Source organism: Nilaparvata lugens, chromosome 3, assembly GCF_014356525.2.
Source record: "Nilaparvata lugens isolate BPH chromosome 3, ASM1435652v1, whole genome shotgun sequence".
Classification (NCBI taxonomy): domain Eukaryota; kingdom Metazoa; phylum Arthropoda; class Insecta; order Hemiptera; family Delphacidae; genus Nilaparvata; species Nilaparvata lugens.
In genome coordinates, this window is record NC_052506.1 from 75,839,107 (window position 1) to 75,847,273 (window position 8,167).

At 32.8% G+C, this 8,167-nt stretch overlaps 1 long non-coding RNA gene across 1 annotated transcript; it reads left to right on the forward strand.

Annotated features, from left to right (window-relative positions):
- The first annotated feature begins 811 nt into the window (after positions 1 to 811).
- Positions 812 to 4,390, forward strand: LOC111060807. The gene is made up of 3 exons (XR_002606699.2): positions 812 to 1,130; positions 1,823 to 2,018; positions 4,292 to 4,390. It is a non-coding gene; the product is annotated as an uncharacterized LOC111060807 (long non-coding RNA).
- The last annotated feature ends 3,777 nt before the right edge of the window (positions 4,391 to 8,167 follow it).

Here is an 8,167-nt window from a genome sequence, read left to right on the forward strand (position 1 = left end):
CACACTCACTGTCTTTCAATTTGATAATAAACTTTTGGTGAGAAAGCTAGAGAGAAAAATAAGAACACACAGGCTAAGCTGAATAATTCATTCAACGCCTTAAGGAATTTAGTAGATTTCTCCTTCGGACGCAATCCATTCTCATCACATTGACGCTCCGGCAGGGTTCTAACATAACAGGAAGATGTCTTCCCCTTGGTGATACTATATTCTATTATATATTGAACATAATGGAAATGACATTCTATGTTGAAAGTTATGTGTTTGATGTCGCTTTCATTTTATTTTGAGCGGGTACCGCAGTCTATAGGCTATAATGGAATCATATAACACTATCATTATATTTATTTTGCGAATTTCTTATGAAAAGTTGAGACTATAATCGAACTTTCAAAATGGTTTGATTTACTTGAGTTATGCTTGGTTATCTTCTACATTTCTATAAGCGATGGAAATATATTATAATGTTCATGGAAGTTGCATGCATGGGCAGATTACAGTAGGCCTACACGAGCATCTATTGTTCATAATTTATACTATCTACTAGCACAGAAAATATAAACATTCCTTATTACGTGCTACTAGTGAACCTATAATATAGGTTTTTGTTCTATCTGAATAAAATTAACTTAATAAACATTTCAGCAACCTTTTATACATAGGTTACCTTTCATAAAGGTTGCTGAAACATTTATTAAGTCAATTTTATTGAGATAGACCAACTGAAATAATTTCATAAAATCTAATTAAGAAGCACCACATTCAGTTAATAGCCCTATTTTCCATCAACACAAAGCTCGCAGAAATCTGCACTTTCTAATTAGGCAGTAAGAAGAACCGGTTCATGAATCGTGCCGTGTTCTCATCAGTCAATAGCCTGTGAATTCCTTGTGAACATTTCTCAATCAATCTCATGTGGGCATGAATGTGTTCATTCTTATGCATTCCTTCAATCACTATTTTTTATGGCATTGGCATTGAACGAGCATGAGGAGTTGCATTTAAAATAGATTCCACGAACTAGAAGCGGATGCAGGCGTTTTTCCTCATTGTGGATCTCTTCAGTTGAGAGAAAATCTTTTCACAGAGTATCACATCAGCAAAGCTCCAAACATTCTACCAGAAAAACCGTAAGTGGACTTGAATCATCACTCACTTATACATTTATTCAATTCACCATTACATAATAACTTGTTACGGTAGTCATTTCTAGTAATTCATTTATAGGCCTATCTCTATCAACATACCTTAATCAAATCATCAACTATCGGTATAGACTATCTATCCTCAATAATACCAGGATCATCGGTATTGACTGAGAAGATCTACCAAACCCTTCGTCTATGCAAAACTGTGTAAATTCACTCTAGTGTAAGTGATCTCTGATATATCTAACAATAAAACAAAATGTCTTTTAAGCAGCCATAAGAACATAATTTATTCAAATATGTTGATGCAAAATGTAATGTATCACAGATTTGTAAAGAATAGACCAAACGTTAGATTGGCATGAAGACTATAACATTCATTTATATGCATTACTTGGACATTGAAAGATACTGTATGCAAATAAAATATGGTCGCTAGAGTAGTAGTAAAATTACTATAAAGCTATTCATATTTCAAGCTCCTCGTTTAAAATATTTGACAGTGCTGTTCTCTGGCCAATATCATCCCAATCTATCAAGTGTATGAAATTTATTAACTTCTCACTCAATTGATTGAACAACTCTTCATGTAATTATACGAATTTGATCATTCAGACTATTATTTTTTTAGAAAAAGATTTCTAAACCTGCTACATGAATATTATTTTTTTCAGCCAATATAAAATTTTGCAATGCGCCTTTGGATTGTTTTCTTTGTGATTGCGGCATTCATCAGTGTTATAACTGCTGGTGATCAACGATTCGGAACAACCAACATATTCAAGGAGAGGCCAAACTGTCCCCGGGGGCAAAGACCGATCAAAGTTAAGGGAGGTTGGAGATGTATTAAAGCTTAAATGAGAATAAAAGGTGAGCCGGAACAGAATAAAATACAATAACAATATAATTTAAAATTGTACACGCACATTTTATCCTATAATACCGCCCACATTCCCTTTACTTTTCCTGCTACCTTTTTACCATCTCAAGGATTGAAGGATTTCCTAGTACAAAGATTACCATAATTGTGAAAACCTTTCGATTCACTTCTTTTTTACACCACGAATCCTGAATTATTTTATACAGATTGTTGTTATATTTATTGCATGATGTAGGCTATTCTTTGCATAGTCAAGTATAACAATAAGTATATTTATTTATTTATTTATTTATTAGAGCAGTCACAAACACGATATTTGGAAAGAGAAACAGGCAATTGCCCAAAACTTCTTCAATTCCTTGATTTTGGCACATAAATAGTCCAAAGTGGGGTTAAGTTTAAAATTTCTGTTTTCACCAAAGATTAACACTCAGAGAATACGTATTCGAGATATGACTGATTATACTATAAGTATAAAGGTACATTGTTATACAAAGTATTGTATTATGTGTGTGTGTAAAATAAATACATAAATTGAAATGGTTAGTGAAAGCTGTCAGAAGATATTAGGTACTTAATTATCAAGTTCAAAAACACTACCTACAAATTTTCGCGTTATTTGAAAAATTGCAAGGATGCCTTGGGAATACCAAAATTTCAGGATGCGAACGGTTGATTTTGATGGAGCATGATCCAAGGAAGCTATCTATAGACTTCCCTATGACTTCTTCCTGTGCAAAATCTCAATTAAGATCAAGGATAAGAGGGTAAACCAGTCTACGTTGGGACAATCCCACGTTGGGACACTTCAAGTTGTGGGAAATTAGTGAGTGTTAGGTTGACAACAACTGCGATGTTTCATCTGCAGTTTATAGCCTTAATTACAGACATAATAATTTCAGATGTAGCACCAGCCGTTATTAAGAAAAAATTGAAAATATGTCTTTGTAACCTCAAAGTTTTCTTTTGAGAAGAGGAATTTTAATTTTTACTTTAAACATTTACCATTTAAGGTATGTCTCACCGCTAATATGCATTCTGTATTATTTTATGGATATTTTGACATACAGTATAGAACATTATTGTATTCTTATTTTTAATCCAGTTATACTGTCTGAAACAAAGCCATGACCATCTGCCCACCTTGGGACAGCCTAATTGGGACACTGCAATCATGATATATGCTCATATTATAACGATGAGCATTGCTTCTGAATCTTATTTTACTCAATGTAGGCTACATATCAATGAAATAAATTATAAATAAATATGATATATGATTACCGTATAGCCTGTAATGTAGCTTCGGAGGTAGCCATTTCAAACACACTTTGTGCAAATTACTTTTGGTCATAGTTTTTACTAGAAAAAATTTCAAAAAATGTATTTATACTATCAATAATTATAATAAAATGTTATAAATTAACAAAAATAATGGATTGCTTATTTTTAATTCAATATCCCAACCTGGGCAAGGGATGTCCCATCGTGGGCCGATCTTAAGCCCAGGTTGGGACACTCCCCAAAAATTATTTTTGCAATATGAAAATCAATTGATAATCAATGCAGTTGCCGTACTCAAGCATGAAAGTGTAAGCAAATAAAATAAATATAAAATTAAAAAATGTAGATTTTTTTCTATTTTTGTCCAAGTTATAGCTGTTTGAATTTTGGTGTCCCAACGTGGGCTGGTTTACCCTAGACCTATTGATCGAGAATAACTTGATGGGCTGGTACCGGTGGGCTAAAGGTGCGTACGAACAAGCGCATTTCGCTTTTCATCAGCTGATCCTATGATATTATATGTAATTGTATAGGAATAGTAAGATACATACCGTATATAATAATCATAGCATCAGCAGATGAGAATCGAAATGCACTTGTTCGTGACGCGTAAGTCTGTATACGCACCTAATATGACAACCAGATGATATAACCAATAAAAATATGTATTAATGGTTGAAAAAAATTAATAAAAATTTATTAATTTTGATCGTTAGATATCATTTAAAATGGGTATAATAAAATATTCAATCAATATCTGAAAAAATATTGACATCTTGATAAGAAAAGTAGAATTTAGAAGCGCATTACCGGTATTGTAATGACATGATAGGAAATGTGGCCAAGTATTGATGACCTTTACTCTAAGATTGATCTAATTATATAAGTTGAATAACATTTCAATGGTAAGGCGTGTATTGAAAATGCGTTTTTATGTGGATTTCAGTAAAGTAAGAAATGTGTAATCTTTTTGTTTCAGAAACCTTTGTATGATGAAATGTAATCGAAGAAGGAATAGTTAAAAGATTTTATTTTAAAATCTCAAATGTGACAAAATAAATTTCCTGTATTAAAAACATGTTTCCAAAATTTATTTTTCTGTGATACTGTATCCTGAATTAAGTCCAAGGAAAGGGTCCCACAATCGGGATCCTTTGTAAATGTCTTACAAAATGTTTCCTTCGTACAGCCTCACGCACACCACTGCGAATCGCATGAAGGCAACGGGAGTGGTAGAATATTTATGCCATGGTTGAATGGTTACAGAATCGTCGACGTCACCATGATGCGAATCACCGTGTTGTGCGCAAGGGTTATGTTGGAGCGTATAATTATCATTCAAAGATGTGTCCAGAAAGAAGCGAAAAGAAACATTTTGAAATTAATCACATTGAGTAGGCTCAGGCTACTGCTCCTACAACTATTGCTTTTTTAGCAGTTGTTGGTGCTGATAATATAAGTTGAATAATTATTGAAGCATTGAATTGTGTCAATATAAAGTCAGAGTTTCATTCGTCGTGAGATATTATCAAGAACTTACTGATAGAGTGTGATATATGGCACATTTAATTGTTGTGATGCTTTCAAAGAGTGAACGGTGTGTGCCACACTTTGGCTGTTTTTATATAGCAATACATAGTATTGCTATTTTTAGCTGTTTTTTACATTATCGTCAATATACATAACACAGTTATTCTAAATGATGAACAAATTTTGTTAAATAATCCATTTAAAAAAAATTAATATCAACCAGAGTAGGTACTAGTAAAATGAACAATATTTATATCAATAGAAAGAGAAACTTTTAAAGTTTTTCTAAAAATCTCTATTGCACTAGGCAGCAAGGTCACGCAGGCATTTGCTCACTCAATCCCTCACTGGGCAATGTTTTTAGACGAGAGCAGTCACTTTTTGGCTAATGGTGTGGTCGCCGGAGATGTTATCAAGAAAATGGCTGCCCTACTTCATCAAAAGAGCACAGTGACGGAGGGAACGGCTCAGTATAATAGGGATCTAAGATGATTTATTCCTTGAATGGAAAATTGAGAGTTTTCTCTTTTCATTGATATGAAGATTGTTCTTTTTAGGTACTATAGAAAATATTATTTTTTCATGAGTCCATCATTTAGATTTCATAATAACCCTGTAATGGTATATCACATATTGTATGGTTGCAAGATTTAAAAGCTTGTAAAGTATTTGAGATTATCTGTACATCAACGTCTTTCAAAGATGTGTTAGTAATAGCATAAAGTTTCAACGAGTAATTCTTGTATCACCTTTTGACTGGAAGGTAATAAATTTGCTAGCCATATCCTATAAATGTTTTCTTCGTGCTTATTTTAGAGAAAGCGCAATGGTGAGCTATACTAGTCGAATGATAAATAAATTCTCCGACTAGAAATATACTCTTAAAAGAGTATAAAAATACTTATATTCCACTACCTTCAAGTTGTCAGCAAAATATTGTGCAATGATATTATATTGCGACATTGATCCAGCAAGCGTTGAGTTTACAGTAGTTCAATTGTATCCAGGACAATAATTAATAGATAGAGAATAACTATAGCATCAATATAATTGTCTCATATCCCACCCTTCGATTTTCATCCATTTTAGATTCCTCTATTCTCATGCCTAAAGTATTTTCAAAACTGCATCTTCTTCGTTGTAATTGGAGTTTTCCTTATCTTCATAACAGAATTGGAAAATTTAGCTGCTTTCAGGTATAGTGCGGTATTTCCAACTACCATAGCCTAGTTATTTTATATATTGCCTCATAGTATAGCATCATGTCGCTCATACTCAAATATGACTGTAATATCGATGAGAAGATTGAGACAAGATATTCTAAAATAATGTCCTAGGAACCGAATATTTTTCAACAGAATTTTAAAAATAATTATGTGATGTTACATGAGCTGAATAATGAATAATTGAATTGAATTACAATAATAAATTGTTCCAAGTTTCTCAATTTGAATACCAAAAAGTTATTAAAAATAAATTATTATATTTTGAGATAAGAGCAACTAAAGTTTGAATTTTCCAAACAGATCATTGCAAATTCGTTAAGAGATAAATTGATGAAATTTTGAGGTATTCTTTATGGTAATGTTGAAGAAATCAATATTTTTTTTAGAAAATAAAAATTTTTGAAAAGGAAATAACTTTCTCAGAAATTTATATCAAGAGGAAATTCTTTTCTATTCAATCAACAATATCACGAAGAATGTATCATCAGAATTCCTTGGATTTATCCCTCACCGAATTTGAAATGATCTGTTTGAATAATTTAAACAATGGGCGCACATATCTCAAAAGGTAATAAGCGGAAAAATGTTTCTGTATTTTCAATTTCTATTTTGATAACATGATAGTATACAAATCGGAAAATATCACTAGTAAAATGTTTTTTTAGCCGCTCGCACAATCTCAAGGATAGGCTGTAGAGTTTGTTATGAGATATCACGATCATGAGTTCATCTCTCATTCTACCTGGCATTTACTGTATTAATACCCTCACCTCTTAGCTCACACACAAGTCATAAACTTAGGTGAGCATCACTGTGAACACAAAATACCAAGTGCAATAAGGGATCTTTCTAGACCCAAGAGGATGTAATAAAACAGTGCATCAACAATAGTGGAGTGGTATATAATTTTGAAATGAAACACGATAAGTTCAAACTGGATAATATTATATTGTGTCACTTCATAGACTAGAGAGTCTAGGCGAGTTCTACACACTTTCCGATATCGGCATCAAAAACCTTACCTTCAACACAATTTACAGGAACGGTAATAGAAGCTCTATTAGAATCGGTTTTGCTTGTTGAAACAGTAGATAAATTTCCATCACTTATTGTAGACTGAGTTACTCTTGGAGTAATATTATTAGAATCGGTTTTGCTTGGTGGAACAGTAGATACATTTCCATCACTTATTGTAGACTGAGTTACTCTTGGAGTAATATTATCGTCTTTTGTTTTTGCGGTTGTTGTCACATCGATAAAATCAGTAAGAAACTTGGATAAATTCACTTTTTGTTTATAATTGTTTGAATCACTTGAAGAAGTCGCAGGATTTTTTGAGTTTGAAGGTGGATCTGCAAAAGGATTAACAGACTTGGTTAAGTTGGTAACTTTGCCGATGAACTCTTGTGGCACTCCAATAAGTCCGGATTCAGCAGTTGGAAGGAGGAGATCGTATGAGATGAAAAATATTAGAAACGAAAATGATGCGAATATTGAACGCATGGTTGATTGATTCACACTAAAATAGCACTTACACTCTGTAACGCTCGAAGTAGTAGTTCACAGAACACTTCCAGTTGAAGACTACTGTAACTGAAACATATATTCCAACTGGAAGTACCGATGACCCATGAAAGCTATTTAAACTTTGTATACTGGATCTTCCGATATCCATCACGTTAATGTTTCCAGCTTTTAAATTTCACTAGAACGTTGCAAACCAGTTTTGCAAGTAATGTGGTGATGTAGCTCTCGCCTTACCACTTCACTTCTTGTTATAACAAATCACCGCATCCAAATTATGCCTATTGATGATAATGAGTGTAATAAGTATTCCTTTTGGACTCGGCAAGCACACATGAGTACACTTATCCTACCGAATCTATTACAGCGGAAAATCTGAATGTATACTGAATCTTGAGAAATAAGTCTTCAGTATTCAACTGGTTTGAATTATACACTACACTATATCAGGCTTTTTTTGTTGAATAATATAAAATGGAATAAATTTCCATGTTATTCACGATGGGCTTGATTAATGAGCTTATAAACGGAGACAGTTGACAAGTTACAGAGACTCAGCTGAATTTTGATAACAA